Source organism: Melozone crissalis, unplaced genomic scaffold (genome assembly GCF_028551555.1).
Source record: "Melozone crissalis strain CALT ecotype California unplaced genomic scaffold, PUWL_Pcris_2 ptg000042l_1, whole genome shotgun sequence".
In the NCBI taxonomy this organism is placed as follows: domain Eukaryota; kingdom Metazoa; phylum Chordata; class Aves; order Passeriformes; family Passerellidae; genus Melozone; species Melozone crissalis.
The window spans coordinates 44,148,098-44,167,305 of record NW_026535820.1 but is presented as its reverse complement, the minus strand read 5'-3'; positions in this window follow the sequence as shown (position 1 = coordinate 44,167,305).

Below are 19,208 nucleotides of genomic sequence, written 5' to 3'. Positions count from 1 at the left end.
CGAAAGGAAACAATTTTTACTTTCTGAAGTCTCTGCTTTCATTCAGACAGAAGATAAAGTTGTTCCCTCATTTTCCATGACTAAATCATTCATTTTATTTTTGGACTTAAATGGCAATGTTAAACACAGCCACTAATACCTTATGAGGGCTATTGCTGTTTCCTAGATAAAACAGGTTAATTATTTCCCTGAGGGGACTAATGAGGCTGTGCTTTTGGCATAATCATGTTAATTTTATGATTGTGAAGGTACAAACAAGTGAAAAAATAAAATAATAGACCCTCTTAAAAAGCTGATTGATTCTGTATAGTGCAATGTTTGTTAATTAAATGGTCAATTTCATGCTGGCATTCTCTGTTCAGAAGATATAAACTAAAATTAATTTGCCTGGGTGAATTCATATCAGTACTGACTCCTATTCAAAAGAATCTGTTGACACTCCTTCATGACAAATGAATACTCTATTTTAATGGAAAGTTTGAATCAATCTATTTTGTTTTCATGGACTATTAAATTATCTTTTTCTGATGGACTAATAGAAACCATAGCAGAAATCCATTAATTCACACTGACAGACCTAAGAAAATATATCATGATTGGTTTTACCTTCCAGTGCTGTCCTACAAAGTTAACTGAGATTTAGTGATATTGTTCTCTAACATTCAAGTTTTTCTGCATCTATGACAATCAACGAAGCTAAATTTTTCTTCAGAAGAACTAAATCATGTCTAACACCAGTCTGAGGCTTGAAATACATCTTCTAAGTTTTTTTTTCTCAGATTGGCTCGATCTTTAGGTACTTTGAGTGCTTTGATGAAGAACTTAATTTAAAGCAGCCTCCAATATTTTAAGTGTTACCTGACTTGAGAAGCACACTACTACATCTTCAATTCTTCTGATTTTGAGCAAGATCATAGTTTACATTTACTCACATAGTGTTCTGGTTTAGGGCAAATTTGGGACAATAAAAGAAGCTTTTATAGAATAAAGAAATAAAACATCTAGGTTAAAATCAATACTGTAGCCCAACTCATTTCCTAAAGAGTCAGCTTGTGCTAAATTGCGCGAGGGCGTACACGGCCCTAAGTCCGGCTAGCTGAAGGGGTGAAGCGGCTGACGCCCCTGCGCATCAGAAGCCAGCCCCCCTTGGCGTCGTGGCCTCGGGCTGGGCTGGATTGCGGACTTGGGTTCGCGCTGGACGAGACGAGAGAGGAGGCGACCGCTTGCTGGGGGTAAAATGTCGGTTTATTGAAGAGCCCACAGGCAGCAAAGGGCAAACCAAACAGGTGGAAAAAGCCGCAGCAAATGACCCTGAACACGGGGGGGAGACAGAGTTTTACAGGGAAGGGGTGGAGACGGGAGGGGAAGCCCAGCTAACCAATGGGAGAACATATTGGGAGGTACATAAGTAAACTGACACAAGAACTTATCCAATAAACATAGAACAAAGGAGGGGCCCCGGGACGCCAGCCAACCACAACCCCCAGAGAGAAGAATGTTCTAGAAAGCAGGGAGGAGTGGGGGGTGATTGACTGGGCCCAGGGAGGAGGAAAAACTTACTTATAAGGTAGGAGAGGGGAGGGGAAGTTACATAACTTAAGAGATTGACAACCGAGGGGGGAAGGGGTAACCATAGTAACATAACTGCCAAAGGCTCTGTGGCGGGAAAACTGGAGGGGGAGGAACCATTTTACAAAGAACAGGGGGGAACAGTACATAAAATGGGGGAACAAAACAAGAAATTTAAAAACACACTACAACACTAAATAACACATAATAAACATTTAAATGAATTGTATTCTGACCAAAATCCACGTTCTGTCCTGTAGAGAACAGATGTTTGCAAATTAATTTTGCTTCTAAGACAGTCCTCCCAAGCAGGAGGATATTTACCATTAAAATTAAGATGTAATTACTACCTATATGATTGCTTATGTTTTGCTCCCCCTGTAGCCTCAGTTTCTTGCTTCTGGTGGAACTTTTTGAACTACAAGAATCAGTTTAACACTACTGCATTTGCTGCTCTGATTTAAATATCATAGTTTAAGAAGTACTCCAGTCTTTAGAAAGAAGGGTATTTTAATCTGGATAACCATAAATCCTGCTTAAAGCTAATATAAATCTAAATTAGGGAAAAAAATCTTGAAGCCCCAACAAAAATAACATATCAAGTTTTAAACCACAAGTTTTATAGTACAGTTTTTCTTCCTTTTGTTTTTTTTTTTCTTCCTTTTGGCTTTTTCTTCTTTTCTGTTTTCAAGTCTCCTTACTCTAACATAGCTCCTTGCAAAGTGCATCACCTAATATTATAAGGTTTTCCAATAGCTGGTGTTTGTATTCATTCTGCTGATACCATAAACAATCTCACGTTCTCATTCTAGACGCTCTTTGCTTGCAGAATTGAACACAGTTCAGAGGCTTACTGTGTTCTTTGTATTTTCTTGGAATGCAATTACCCAAGACAAGATTTTGCTTCTTTTTTTCATTTGTTTAGCTAGACACCAGTTTCAGTAAAATCTAGTAGGATTAACTAAAATCTAGTCGATTTTTTGGATTGAAAAGAAAGTAGTTGCACTATCTGAATTTTAAATAGAAATTCAGTGAAGTCTCAGAGTAAATAGTGTGAAAGTATGATAAAATAGTACCCCACTGGTTTAGGGCGGTAGAAAATTAAATGGCTCCTAGGGGAATCTCAAGAGGCAGAACCATGCAAGAAGTATCCACACTTAAAAAAGCCTCAGTTAACATAGTCAGGAGAAAGCAGAAGAAAAAGAAGGCAGTTCTTCTAAGACACTTGCACTTCTACAAGGAAGGACTCAGAAAGAGGTGACTGGGTTCCCACTGTGGGGGGGACAGAGCTTTACCTCTCTCACTGCTGTGCTTTGCACCCTCTGGAGGTGACATCTTAAAGGCTCAACCGGCTTTGGCTCATCAGGGTGAATACCAAGCTCCTCTATGAAGCTGAAACCCTTCAAGTCCACTTTTTCCTATGTGTTTTGTGATCCATGGCTGTCTCTTTCAGCTCAGTATGAAATTTGCATTTATTAAGCTTTGTTTAATCAGTGTCTGAAGACATATAATATTATGAATTCTTCAAATTTAACCAACTTTAACCTACTGCTCTACTAATATTTTAAATTTTGTACTGTTCTTTCAAATGAAAGATAAGAATCTGAACTTCTGCTATCACTTGTGTTGCAAATCCTTTTATTTTCTTATTCTACTGTATTGTCTACTGCATCAATATTTCCCACAGCAATCGATTTTAATTTCCATATTTATTCTTTTATAATCTTCCAATCCGTGACTGGCGTTTCTTTTTATGAATAGCTATCTTCTGTTTGAATATTTCATATTTTATGTATATTGCATGAATTAAATCAATTCCTGAGTAAATATCTGAATTTCAAATATAATGCAAGTTTATTATGCAAGTTTGTTTGTTCCAACATTGTTATAGCTTAATACCCTTACAGCCACTTAAATCTTCTGCTAATTTGAAATGAAAGATAATTCTCATATTGATCAACTTAACAGGACATGTATGGTATAAGAAGACTCATGTAAGTTCTTGCTTATGGAAAATATTCAGCATATGATTAGCTATTCTTCTTAATGGTGCATATGTTCACTTCGTTATTCTCACAGTAAATTTTAGATTCTCTTGGAAATCCTGAAGCAAATATCTTTATGTCTGACAGCAGCAAATTTTGTTGGATTACATTTGGAGATGTAAGACTGTGATTTCACGATACTACTCTATGCCATTTCTGCATTACTTGCCTGTTAGTTTCCTAATCAGTAATAGGTTTCATGTAAAAGGATAGAAAAAAAGAGACCAGGAGGGATCTCAGTTTTAACCTGCATACTTTTCAACATGCCATTTAATAACAAGTTTTCATCCTAATGTTAACCTCTTGGAATATGGCTTTTATAGTTGCATCTCATGATAGAGAAGAAAACTTTAGCATAACCTCTTGAATTTTAATGGCAAATAAATAAATTCTGGAATAAAAAGAGAAGCCAAATTGGAAATGTCAACACTCTAGGCTATGTCTTAAAGTTTGATGTTTCCAGCAAAGCTTCTTCGATTCCTTAGCAAAGATAAAAGCTGCATATTTACACCAGAAAGAAAATGAAAGCAGCAATGATTTCCACCCTCAAGAAGAAATGTAATATTTTGTAAGAATTTAAGTAGCCTCCTGGAAATTCTTGTTAAGGTGCAACAGAAGAGTTTTGAGGTTTTTGAGATATCACAATGGGTTTGAACTTCCCAGCTGATTTTTCTATGTAAAATAATATTTCTTTTGCTACATTGATCACTTTATTCCACTTAACATTGGAATGCTGTGAAATAAACAATTCTTTGTTGTTTGTATGGATCTGTAATTACTTGCTTCTTTCACTGGAGCAATACACATTATCTGTTCCTGGAAAAACAGGAAATCATCAAATCCCAGAAAATCATGAAACCTTGAAGCAAAACCCAGACTTACATTATGTGACCAATTAAAGGGTCAATAATGTCTCAGTGTGGAATTACCCAGAGTGGTGGCAAGGGTTACTCCAAGAACCAGGCAAAATAGTTATATTAGATGTGTATCCTTGTTTCATGATCAAAGGAATTTATGCTTTCCTAAGTTTATTTTGAAAATTGATTGTGTAAGTGTAAAGTTAACAGTCTTGATGCTGAAATTTATCAACTAGAATTATGTGATTGTGTCAATACAAAGCTTCCTAAGTACAATTTGAACTTATATGCTTTCATTAGTCAAGTGGAAGAATGTTGAGACCAGATGTTCTATGAATCAATGGAAAATTTTATGTTAAATGTCCTACATTTAATTACAGATTGTGCATTTTTAGTACCACTTCAGATTTTCTGATATTCACAAATGTATGGAATGTCATGGCTTCTGTTCTTGAATCATTTGGGAAAATAGTGATATTGGTTAATAAAATGGAAAGATACTTTGTTCTCGGGGGAAACCTTTTTTGGCTCACCAAAGATAATTGCGAGTCATGCTATCAGGATTTATTGACTTGAAGTCCACAAAAAATACAGGTTTGAATTATCTCTGCTGGGAAATGCTTTAAAGGGATATAATTGTTATTAAAAGTTGACAGATTTAGTCTGAGAACTGTACCCAAACAGAAAATTGTGGAATTGCATTGTTCAGACCTGCTGAGGGCTATTCAATTGTGATGACACTGATTATTAGATCTGTCTGTTCCTTTTTCTATGGCAAACCACACACAGTAAATTGTACTGCAGGAAATTTGTAATGTTTTTCAAGATATCCAAAGTACTGTTAAAATTATATATAAATTGCTGTATGTATTGTGGAGTTATCTTCCAAGATTACTTGTTTCTTCTGCAGAATGAGTGTGTCTTGCTCACTTTTACTCTTGAAATCCCAAGTTTTAAAGGTTTTATTTTTTAGTATAAAATTTCAGGCCTAAATAAAGTAATTTTTTTTTAAAAGGAGACTAGATACAGTAACTAGTGGCTGTATTTTGTTCTCAATGTTAAATTCAGCTGTTGAAAGCAATATATTTTATGTAAAAGACAAAAATACAAAAAGTAAATCCATCAGAATCCATCTGTATGTGCTATTGTGCTATAATACTACATCAAATTGCTTTGCAGACAAATGCAAAATAAGTATATTTGAAAAATGCTTCAAAAATGGTTATCCTACAGAATTGCATATATAAGCACTGCAGTTATTATTAATGAAAAATATGTGTCATTGCAAAGATAATAATTTATCTAAACTCAGGGTTCATTAAAAAAAAGAGGATTGAGGATTTAGACTATTTTTTCTGCTAATTAAGAGGGATGCAATTATAACTACTACAGTGTTTCAAAAGTATCAGCGCTTACAGACATTTCTCAGTTGATTGTGGTCACATAGAAAGAAAGCAAAAATGAAATTATTTGCAGAAGGGAAAAAAATTGTTGTTGCTAAGAAATTATAAAAACCCTGCAACACCCCACAGGATTAAAAATAATGGAAGGGATATTACTAAAAGGTTTTTCACTTATACTGTGAAATTAGTCCTAGTTTTTCATATAGACCATCTGATCATAATAGCAAATGAAGTAGTGTTTTGTGAGATTATTTGATGAGTAATTGATAGAATGTGTTTTGTCAGAGAAATGTGATCTTCTCCTGCAGATTAGAAAATTAAATTTTGGATGAAAATGGTGTGTCTGAGGGCTCCAATTACCACAGAAGAACCAATGAAATAGAAGAATTTAGTGCCTCAATGTCCAGATGGAGATCAGTCACAGTACTGTATATAATGTCTTCATCAGTGACATAGGCAATGGGAGCAAGTGCACCCTCAGCAAATTTGGAGGTGACATCAAGCTGAGTGGTTCAGGTGACACAACTGGGGGACTGGATGCCATCCAAAGAGATCTTGGCAAGTCCTAGAAACAGCTTGTGTGCAATTCATGAGGTTCAACAACCCCAGTTCCCACAGCCTTTACTCACAGGAGAGGTGCTCCAGGCCTCTGATCCTCTCCTTGGTCCTCCTCTGGACTCACTCCAACAGGTCCATGTCCTTCTCACATCGGGGCACATGGAGCTGGATGCAGCACTGCAGGTGGGGTCTCACCAGAGCAGAACAGAGGGGCAGAATCCCCTCCCTCCCCTGCTGTCCACACTGCTTTGGATGCAGCACAGGACTGGGTTGGCTCTCTGGGCTGTGAATGCACATGGATGGGTCATGTCCAACCTCTCATCCACCAGCAGCCCCAACTCCTTCTCAGCAGGACTGTTCTTGATTTATTAGTCCCCCAGCCCCTCCTGATACCAGGAGTTTTCCCAACCCAGGTAGCACCTTTCACTTGGTCTGGTTAAACCTCATAAGATTCCCATGGACCCACTCATCAAGCTTGTTGAGATGTGGTTAGTAAGAAATAGGAAAAGGAGAACAAAACATGCCCTGTTAAGGGAAATGATGTATCTCTGGGAAATACTTAAAATTAAAAATACCACACAGGTCCTTTTTGTGTTGCATATGTTGGGGCTTTGCCTGAGGCACAGAAGAATCACTAATATATTAAATGAAAATAACCCCAGTATATTCAGTCTTAAAAAAATCAAGATCACAGGCAATGCTCATGCTTCCCTTTGCTTATCTGTTACCTGTGTCATGGTTTCAGGACAGAATATGAAGACAACCTAGAAGACCACGCTCTGGCCATGTGTTTGCTCTCAGTGGTCCATTCATGACTCACTATCATCACATATTGAAATCGCTTAAGAAAGAACCACAAGCACTGGAATTTACAAAAAAAAATCTTACATATTTGCTGTCATAGAAGTGGTTATTGGACACTCTCTTCAACAACTGACTCGTGTACCCCCTCCTGGATTTACCCTTGCTAGTACCCTTCAAACAACTAAGCATGCTAAAACTCCTGAATTCCTGAAGCATATGTTTCAAAAAGCACATAACCCGGAAAGACTAGCAATTTTTATCTTTGTTTAGAAGGAGCTGGTTATAATATTTATTTGCTGCACTTCACATAAGGCCCATTATCAACATCAAATACCTGTAAGAGCAAGAGGAAAGGAGTAGGCAAGCATTTTTCATTTTTCTATGACAATTTGGTATTTAACTTTATCTACCAAACCTTTATTGGATAGAAATCAACAGAGTACTATTACAGTCTGTTGAACTACATGCCTTTCAACAATTACAGTTTTGAGACCATAATCCATACCTCTGAATTAAATATTTTTGTCTTTCTCTCTTTAATTTCAGTTTCTTTTCAATTAATATTTTCTTCCAGGTGGAAAGTGTGCCACTCTATAATCAGTTTTCTTTTAAACCTTCACCTTAATTTTAATCTTGTATACCTTGCTAGGAGCTTATTTATTACATTGTATAAATGAAATAACATCTTCAGGATTTCTCTTCCTCTAAATTTTAAATGTAGCAATAAAGCAAGTTTCTTATAGTGCGGTTAGACATTTGTATGTTTACTACTTAGAATTAAACATTTGTAGGTTTAATACTTAAAATTCTATTACACTCCCAAAATGTGATGTACACATATTCTTCTCTTAGTAGTAATCTACTTTTCTGTTACTACAGTCCTTGCTGCAGACACTCATATATTGCACTTTTTTTTAGCATTTCCAATACCAAACCCAGAAAAATGTGAGAGTTAAAATCCCTAAGCAATACATTAATTTGCCGTAGTTTATTTATGTTTTTCAGCAATTTGGTGAGCTACTTTACAGTAAAACTCTAAGCATTTCTACATGCATGTGACAGTTGTGTGATTTAAAAAATTTAATGCAGCACCCTAAAATCACTTCTCTACCATGCTCAAATTTTAAAGTTTTTTCAAAGAATGGATAAGGGCTCAAGAGATGTAAGATGCTGGTGAATGTTTAGTAAGCACCACAACAGCAAGATGCCAGTGAGCCAAAATATGTTTTTATCACCTGCATCTTGTTTATTCCAAATTCTCTAGTTACATGCACATTAAGGAGGGTCTTGTAAAGACTGGATGTTGTCCTCTGGATTTGTTTTTGTCTGTATTCTCATGCATAACTGATAGTCAGCTGTGGCATTTATTAGAAAAAAGTCTTATTCTTATCTCTTAAGAAGAATAATTTCCATTCCTGGAGTCTTGTGCATCTACCTACAAGCTTGGTGATTTTTCTTTTCTTCACATAGAACTTTAAAAATGTGTATTGAGTTATAAAATTAAAATAGATTTTGTGGCTATGTACAGAAGGGGAAAAAACCCCAAACAAAACCCAACACCTGCAGGATGTCTAATTTACTTATGCATTTGCTGATGTCTGTTTTCATTTCTGTGTCTGAGGCAGCAAATACACATGGTGCGTAACTAAACTTTTTCTATTAATCTAGAGATGGCACTTGAAACTTTTTGGCTCATCATGTAAGAATAATTGCAGGGAAAAAAGTCCTTTTACTCAACTGAATTCAGAAGACAGCTCAGAACTGAGTTCATCTGAAGTGAAAAACACAGAGTTAATATCACTTCAGTTTTAATGCTGAGTACATCTCTGCTACCTGTTTTGTTTACTTTGTGCTGCTCTCAGATTAGTGGATATAGGGAAGGAAAGGGACAGAGGACCCAACTAAACTCATTGATCACACAGTAACAAATGCACTTGTGACTGATGAGCATTAATTCTAGAAGGTAAAAGGAAATTTATACAGTAGTGTGCCAGTGCAGCAGGTGGAAATCTTGGTATCCCTGGGTGATGTGCACATTTGGAATGGGAATAGCATTGTACTGCTGCCATATTGTGTTCCTGCTCAAAGAAAGCAGTAAGGATTTGTCATGTGTATCTTGAAGTGTTGTCCCTTGAATTCTCCATTGAAGTCCATTGAATTCTCAGTCCTAAACACTGATTTAATGTACCGACTGTGATAAAAAAAAAGTTTGGGTTTTTTTTTGTTTGTTTGTATTTTTTTTTGAGGTAGGAAATATTGATGTGATTTAAACAAAAGAGTAGTCCACAAATAACTGAAAAAATCTTGGAACATAATATGACTAAGTTGTCTATCTGGTCTCTAACAACCACATTGAGCCAGTTAAACCCAATCCTAAGTGAATTAAAAAGGCACAGTAACTGTATGTAGATTTTACCTGTGATTTTCAAGATTTGAACTCTGTGTTTATATATGAGAAGTAATTGGTTGTTCTATACTTTAATTGCTATACCTTGCAATAATGGAGTAGATCTGAGCATACTAGCCAATAAACGTAATTGATTTAAGAATTTTAAACCCAGAGAAAAAGTACTGCAACAATGTTCCTATATTCAGATGGTCCTTATGAATGCAATCAGGGACTAATACTAAGTTTTCACACCATCCTTCATGTCCTTTTCATCAGTCATTTTCCCATCTTTGAAAAAAACCCCAAACCAAACCAAATACCAATCATGTAACAGAAGTATTCCATTTACATTCACAAGCTGCTTTCAACTTGTCCTGATTCATTGCTGGCAGATGTTTTTAACAAACAGGCCAAAATTGCAAACATTCCTCATTCTTACAGTATTATTTCCTTTTAAATTTTGTTTTCGGTACAATATTGCCCCTATATATAAATTTTGCATATTATCTGCAACAGATTACAAGAGTATGATCCCAAATGGAATTTAAATATGAATATTTGAAACAGGAAGTCTGGTCAAGAAGGTGGGTTTTTTTCAAAATATTCTACACATGGACAAAAGGAATTAATTTTCCCAGACATATGCAAAATGTTGGCATTGCAATTGATGTTTGAACATTTAGGCTTTGTACTTTTATATAAGGTGAATGTTAATAGATTAGTTGTGAAATGGGAGTAAATGAGCACATGGAAAATCACTTTTCTTAGCAACACAACCCTAAAGTAAAAGTCAGGCTCTTTAAAATTCTTCTTATTCAAATTATCTTAATGACTCAAAAATCAAAAACAAATATTAAACATTGTCTCATGTAGCATTTTAATCTTAAGTTTAATTAAAAGAAATATTGTTACATTTCTGAAACAGATGCCTTGTGAAGGCTGACCTAGAACAGAGGCTAGACAGAGCTAAAGAATAAAGTAGGGATTTATTAGAAGACCTCAGTGGATCCACCTTGGGCAGCACAAGAGCCCAGCCAGGGCTGCACCCAAGATGAACCCAAAATGGTCACAAAATGGTCACAAAATGGTTGACCGGTCACGGGGTCTCACAATTTTATAGGTTCTGATCCATTTGCATATTGGAGTTAATTGTCCAATTAGAGTTTTAGGTTATGAAGTCCCATCCTTCTTGTTTTTCTCTCTTCAGTCCACTGCCGTTTATACTTTTGAGTCTGAAATTTGGATCATTTGTCCTTGGTCCCCAGCTAGAGAAGGAATTTTCTTGTCTACATACTTTATGAAGAGAGCTTACTATCCCCTAATATGAAGCTCAGAATTACACACACAAGCAGTACGGAATCTAAAAAATATAAAAGCTAAAACCTGAGGCATCACTACCACTAAAAAGATGGATGAGCATTTTCAGAGTAACTTAAAACTAATCACAGAAATCCTCTGATGAATCTTTTTCATAAAGCATGAGATTGTGCTTTCTGAAGCAGGGAGATAATTTATAATGACAGAGTGCTGAGTCATTTTATTTTGGCTATTTTGTAGGAGATTTTATAGGGCAAAAATGTTGACCTTTAATTGATGTTAACACTTCCGATTATTGATAGAGGGTCTTAAATTGTTCACTAACAGTGTTTCTTCCTCCGCTCATACAGCTGAAGCTCGAAAATTGCCTGGTTTGCTAGTTAGAGGTGTTAATAACAAAAAGAGATTAACAGAGTGAAGACACTATAAATGTGATTATAGGTGGTGGATTACAGTGTGTGCAAATAAGGCTGTGAAATGCTTCCAAGTGTAGCCAAAATGGTTTGCTGCTTTAAGGATAAGTATACAAAAAATTGTTCTTCTATTGTGAAAGTGCTGTCTTTTTTTATGCACTGTTGCAGTCCAAGGAAAAACTTGAAACCCTGCCAGGAGTTGGCCTTTGCATCTTTTGCTAACCTTGTTAAAGCACCATGTCATTAATAAAATTTGCAATGATAAACAGATCACCATTCTGAATGTTTTCCTGGACCTTAACAGTTTAAATATTGGACTGCTGTGTCCATAATGACCCCATAAAAGATTTCTTAGTTCACTGTGCTAAAAACTCCAAAGAGTCCAGAGTTCTCTACTGTTCTATAAGGTGACAGCAGGAAAACCTTTCCTGAGAGGAAAACCAGCAAATTCGGAACCTCAGTGTTCAGATGGGGTTAATTGACCCCAATTAACCAGAAGCCAGATACTTCAGGTGAGTTAGTGTTTCTCAATTGGTGACAGCCACTAAAGTGGCGGAAGGTACTTCCTAAAATGATTGTTACATTCTGGCACAAAGAAAAAATAAAAAAAAATCACCGTGCTCACACCTAGGGACTTCAAAAATGGAAAGAAAATAAAAAAAGAAACACTCCATAAGGCAATCCTTCCTGATATTTCAGCAACTGGCTCAGCTTAATTCGAAGATTGCACCAAGTCTAAATCTTAAAGATGGGTGTGGTCAGGACAGGACCCAGGAATAGAGGGAGGGAGTAGAGAGGTGCTGCAGTGTCCATCGTGCATGTTCATGATGAAGGGGTTAGGCTACCTAAAGAACCATCATCACAAGTAATGACAAAAGAAACAGGTTTTAGTATGAATTTACAAAAGTGAAACTTTGTGACAGAGCTAGATGCTGAGGTTCACTCTCTTAATTACTACTTGGATGAATTACTTAGGAAAATCAGATTAGAATCAATTAAGATTTACACAGACACCAGAGGTGCAAAAAGGCAAGGTTACAGAGGATACAGGCACAAAAAAGTTGAGGGTGCAAAAGTATTTAGTAACACTTTATCATTGAACAGTTTACTATTTATAATGTGATTCAATGAGATTTGCTACAACAGTGACTTAATTTCAGATTCATGATTATAAAATTCATATCATTATCAATTCACAAACACACACAGAGGAACAGAGAAGTTAAAAAAACATGTACATGTGGTGCTTAGGTTACACAGGTTGACACAAATGAGACTACTGATGGCTCCCACAGGAGGCATCTGCAAGTAGCAAAACCACAGTCCCAGAAGTGAGGAACTAAACCTTGCCTGCAAGGGAGAAGTGATTTACCATCATTCTGCATGTGCCTGAGATCAGAATTTTTGAAAATAATTATGGAAGCACGCTTTGCAAATTTGTAGGTGTTTATTGACCCTTTGCAATCCCTCAGATCATCTTGCTAAGTTGATGTTGATCCTCATCCACTGTCTGTAGGTTAATTATGTATCATTAAGAAATCAATAAAGCACTTCACTTCTAATTTTGTTTAAGCTGCATGAACCGAACACTTTTCCCATAACTGGAATCTCTTACGTGTCTTCCAGTGATGCAAAAGTCAGGTAACAACTTAGTTTACACAGTAGCAAGGGTGGATTCTCCTAGAAAATGGCATGGTTTTGATGGAAGGTATTTTGATGTCAGTCCATGGAATTACTTATTGTCAGGCAGCTTTTCCTAAAATATGGGAAGTAATACACAAATAAGAATCTGCAAAGAATATGAATCCAAATTACAAAGCCAAACACGCAAAAATTACCATATGATAAAAAACCATTAGATAATACATTCTAAATATTAATGATACTTTATCATTACTTTATATTACTTATACTGTATTTTACTTAAATAAGTAAAATAACAGTATAAGTAATATAACAGTATTTTTATTTTACTTATACTTTATATTACTTACGCTGTATTTTACTTAAATAAGTAAAATAACAGAAAGTATTTGCAGCATTTTCTAATATAATGATCTTAACTTGATCCACTTCACTATTCTTCTTAGGGAAGGAATTCTACTGCCTTATAGCTATTAACTACCATTTAAAGAAATCTATCATAACATGAAATGAAAATTCCCTCTAAAATAGTTACACACAACCAGAAGAACATTTATGAAAGTCTAGTCAGATCAGTGGCTTGAATCTATACTTGAATATGATCAGTCTTTACAGTGAGCTAAATTAAGGCAAAGTCAATTAAAATATTTTCCAACATCATAGCTGACAGAAAAAAATATAACAGAGAATCATTACGCCTCAGATTTTTTTCCAGTAATGTTTCAATTGTATTTGCAGAATATCTCCTAAGAAATCTATAGAGATTTGGTAGAACAGTGAAACATGTTGAAGATCCTTCACTTATATGCGCGAGGGCGTACGTGACCCTAAGTCCGGCTAGCTGAAGGGGAGACGGCCGACGCCCCTACGCATCTGAGGCCAACCCCCCTTGGCGTTGTGGCCTCGGGCTGGGCTGGATCGCGGACTTGGAATATTCACACTGGCGAGACGAAGAAAGGGAGAGACCACTTGCTGGGGGTTGAGGTCGGTTTATTGGAAGATGGCAGGCCACCCACAGAGGGAAAACCAACCGGCAATGGCAACCAACAGGCGGAAGGGACCCCAGCAAATGGCCAGGAACAAGGGGAGAGGCAAGGTTTTAAAGACAGGGGGTGGAGAAGGGAGGGAAGCCCAGCTAACCAATGAGAAAAGGCATTGGGAGGTACATAACTTAACTGACGTAAAAAAAGTAACCAATAAATACAAAGTAAAGGAGGGGCCCTGGGACCACAGCCAACCACAACCCCCAGAGAGAAGAAGGTTCTCGAAAGCTGGGAGGAGTAGGGGGTGACTGACTGGGCCCAGGGAGGAGAAAAAACTTACTTATATGGCAGAAGAGGGGAGGAGAAGTTACATAACTTAAGTGAATGACAACTGAGGGGGGCAGGGGTAACCATGGTAACATAACTGTAAGGAGAGCTGTGGCAGGAAAACTGGGGAGGGAAGAACCATTTTACAAAGAGCAGGGGGGAACAATACATAAAATAGGGGAGCAAAACAAGAAATTTACAAACACACTACAACACTTATATCAGTTTCTAGATAAAGTGTTTCAAGGACAAAGGAATTTTTCATTCTTTTTTCTGATCTTTTATAGAATCCTCAAACTCTGTTTCTGTTCACTCTTGTCTTCTAAAGTTGCTTGTTGTTTTTTGTTTTTTTTTTTTAATGTCCTTTCAACTATGTCCTTTTCGAACAAGAATGAAGGGAATAACAAAAAGTACTTCCTCAATTGGTACATCTGAACCACACTCACTGGATTTCTTCAGACTTTAGCTGTCAGGTCCAGAAGCATGATCTCCAAAAATCCCGTAACCTTTTTTAGAATGCTTTGAGCTCTACTCACCTCTTTATTTACTTTGCTCATGGAGCCTCCAACATATCATCACTCTTCAGGAGGCAATCTCTGAACCTGATTCCAAATAAAAATAATTTGAAACAGAGATATATTTGCCTATGCTGTCTACAGAATTCAGCTATTTTTTACTTTTTTTTTTCTTTTTTTTTTTAACTTTGTGGTTTATACAGGAATAAATATCCCACAGCCTCTTACACTTGTCCAATGAAAGTGTGACTTCCAGATCATCTCTCTTTACTCCACACCTTCTCGCAATACGCTGATGAACATGATCAACGCTTGTATCCTCAACAGCAGAGCTCATGAAGATGCTCCCAAGAAATTATTAAGTCCAAGAATCAGTTGTTTAATAATGAAAGCCTACAGAATATGGATATGTAGCACAGTTTACATAATAAACTAAATCACAGGTTTGAGAGCCCATAAAGTTTGTTCTAATTTCTTGGGAGTAATAAAAAGGAAAAGTGCTGTAATAAACTAAGCAATTGATGATTGAGCAACTTTGGACTGAACAAGTTATCTCTCTAATAACTCACATTATTCACATTTTGCTTCGTAGCATATTTATTTAAATTTTTATGACATTGCATAATTATGCAGAAGAAATTGAATTACTGCAAACACTTACATGAAATCTAAGCTCAAGTACAAATATAATTACATAACTGACTGTTGTAATTATATGGTCATTATTGCATGAAGAAAATATTATACAACTTTAATAACTTTGATTCTATTTCTCTTTATTCAAGAACATTTAAGTAAACAGATTATGTGAGATACCCATGCAGACATCACTTATACCAGAGAAATATTGTTCTTACAATTTGACAGCAAGAACAGAAAATTAATCAAATTTTGGCATGATTCTTATTAAAAATATTGATTTTACTTGCTGACAGGTATTTAATGTAATGGAAGAAATAAGAAAATATTTCTAGTATTAATATTTATTTTCTCTACTTCATCTTTGTCCTATTCCATCTCATATCACTACACATTGATACTTCGATTTTATAGTCAGGAAAAGAGCTGAAGAGCCAAATTGCTATTATACCTCTGAAATAGCTAAATTTTGGGTTTAAAGAATGAAATTTAGAAAATGAAATTGGTGCCCCTACTTTTTCAGGAAATAACAGATTGCATATGAAACATCAGTTCTTCCTTTTACTTTTGAAAGTACAGACTATTTTTATTGACTAACCAAAACATACATTCAGTGCTAATATAGAGACAGGTTTCTGAAGGCAGGATCGGCTTCTCCTGTCTCTATCCCTATTATGAAAATTTGAAATTCGTAAAATGATCATTGACATTGAGCTCTCAAAAGTGTATTCCAAGGCTCAGATATATGCATGAACCTGATCGTCAATCAATTGCTTGTCACAAATCACAGAAAGCAACTAATTAAAAGATAAACATACTGCAAACATATCACTACAGATTCACACAGCAAGTCCACATTTCTGTAAAGATTCCTTAGGAAAATATCTTCCCTCTGAGTTCCTGTTTGTTGTATTAAATGGGGTTTTTTCCAACTCCATAAGAATCTTCCTCTCCATTCTATACCGTGTAAATCGAAAAATAGTTTAGCAGAGGTGTCTCTAAAATACATTATATTTACTCAAGAGCTTTGAGTCTTGAAAATAACTCGAGTCCTAAGAGACATCTTCTCTTGTCTGTATGAGCTCTTTCATGGCTCTATGGAGGCAGAAAACTGGTTCATAAAAAGATGAAGTGATGTGACAACAGCTCTAAAAGAAGCTTCATGGGGCATGTAACTCAGATTCCTGCAAGTCTCATTTAATGCAAGCACAGAGTAAGAGGTTCAGCATATAGTCACAGCAAGCAGAAAAATAATGCCTATAAAAATTTCCCAAAATGAAGGATCATTTACCTTCCCCATAATTTTGAGTATTTACATTGTGAAGGACATTGCTATAAAACTTCTTTCTACGTCTTTGAAGATAATTTTCTTTTCACAGTTTTTACAGACATTGCATGATTTGTTTCATCTACACTATATTGTTTCTATATGAATATCTCATTTTTGTCAGACAAGAAAATCTTTAAAACTGTCCTTTTAAGTAAAAGAAAAATAGTATTTCATAATGCTAATTGGACATTTGAATAACATTAACTGATAAAGACTTGAAAAGCTGTTGTCTCCCATGATTTCAAGATCTGACCGAATCCTTTCATAGCATGATTTACTCTTTCTAATGGTACTTACATAATCATTTGCTATAACTATCTACATTCCTTTTGTGAGGTTCTAAAAATTAAATATAACATTTTTCAGATTTAAAGTCAAAGAACAGTCCTTTTAAACTCTGAAGGTAAAGGTAAAATGCCATCAGAGAAAGTATTAACCAATTGCCACAATTCATAATTGAAAAATGAAGATGAAGAGGAGAGAAATGAGGTAGTCTTTCCAACTACTCTGTTCTGGATTCTATTTTGTGATATTGATTCTCAATCACAAATATTCTCACCAAATATTATTTAAATGCCTCTTGCAAATAGACTAGTTGGCAAAAATATTAACAATTTTTTTAGACAGTAACAATTGAAAAATTAAGCATTGGTTTACATACCAAATGAAATGTTATATGGCAAGCAAGATGGCACAATGGAAAATACTTTTTGAGATTACAACACCTACTGATTTTCAAAAAAGCACTAGAACTGAAAAATGCAGGTCCACTTCTGAGTTATGTCCACTTTGAAAATAATCCTTGGTAATAGTTGAGCCATAGAAGGGTTTGGGATGGAAGGGACCTTAAAAAGTATCTAACTGCACCCCTGCCATATGCAGGGATAAATTCTGCTAGATCAGGTTACTCAGAGGCCCATCCAACTTGGCCTTGAATTCTTCCAGGGATGGGGCATCCACAACCTCTCTGGGCAAGCTGTTCCAGTGCCTCATCATTCTTGTAGTGAAGAATTTACTCTGAAAAGCTGATCTAAACCTATCTTCTTTGTGGGGCCTGACCTTCATTTTTTTTCTGAGAAATTTAAGTATGGATATGTAAATCCTTGATAAATGATAAAATTGCACGTAACAAATACAGGACTAAAGGAGCAAATAGGGAGTGAGGTAGTTCAGAATCAGTCAGAAGGACAAGGGAATTAAAGATTGTTAGTCTCTTGACAGTGTGAAAGATGCTACTAAAAAGTACCAGGCTGTATAGTGATTTTTTTATTCTTATTCTCAGCTGTAATGGTGGGTTACAGCTAGGTCAAAGTATTTCACACTCAAATTAAGTCAGATCCATTAAATGAAAGAAATTGACCTTGTAAATTTATGATAGTCAGAAGACAATTATGACAGAAGGTTTGTGACACGGCACAAATTTATATTCTGATCTTACAGAAGTCAAACTACAGAGCATCATAAGCACAATAATCCCTAAATTTAAAATGAAAAGCAGTCTATTCTCAAGAATTAAAAGAACTAAAAGTTATCTGATTATAATCAGATAACTGATTATCTGAATTATGCTAATTCAGGGAGTTATGAGAAATCAGTTTTCTTTGTTGCTTTCTAACTATGCATAGAGGTGCAAGAAAAACAATAAGATATGAGTTAAGATGTGTGTACAAAGAGGGGACAGTTCTGTCAAACTGAATTTGTTAAGATTCATTTTACAATTCCCCATGTTAGAACAAAGCAAATTTCTTTTAAAAAAGCAGCTTGCTTGTCATTGCCAAAAGAAAAATTGCTCTTGTCTAAAAACAGACATTGAAATACAATTATCTAATCCAAATTATAATTTTAAGTCCAAGTGACCTGTAGAGTGGATTAAAAGTCCCATGTATGTGTCCTAATTATCTGTTAGTATCAATTGAACATCATATTTCAATATGACTATAATGATAAATGTTTAAAAATCATTAACAAATTAATTGCCTGCCTTCTTACTCCTTAAAGAATAAATATCAACTATTTAAAAGCAGCATGGAACAATGTATTGCTGGTTGGCATTGGAAGGCACAGTATTGGTTTTACAACTTTGCTTTTGAGAAGATGCTTAATCGAATTAGGACTAAGGTCTATTTGAATTCTTGTTTTTCAGAAATTCTCTGCTGTTCTCCTGTGATATCACAATTCCCCAATATGTACAGCTTATTTCATTTTCTAAGGCAAAGCCATCAAGGAGTTCCTTGAGGAAGTTCAGATGCAGGCAAAAGGGAGGCTGCTGGAACCTTAGAAGTGCAGACATGAGTGTCACCAGGATTTGCAGCAGGATCTGCTCTCTCACACACTGACTATTCACAGGGTAGAAAAGGAGAATTAATCGTTCCTGGGAATGGTTCTTATCATACAAATACCCACCATTTTCATCCA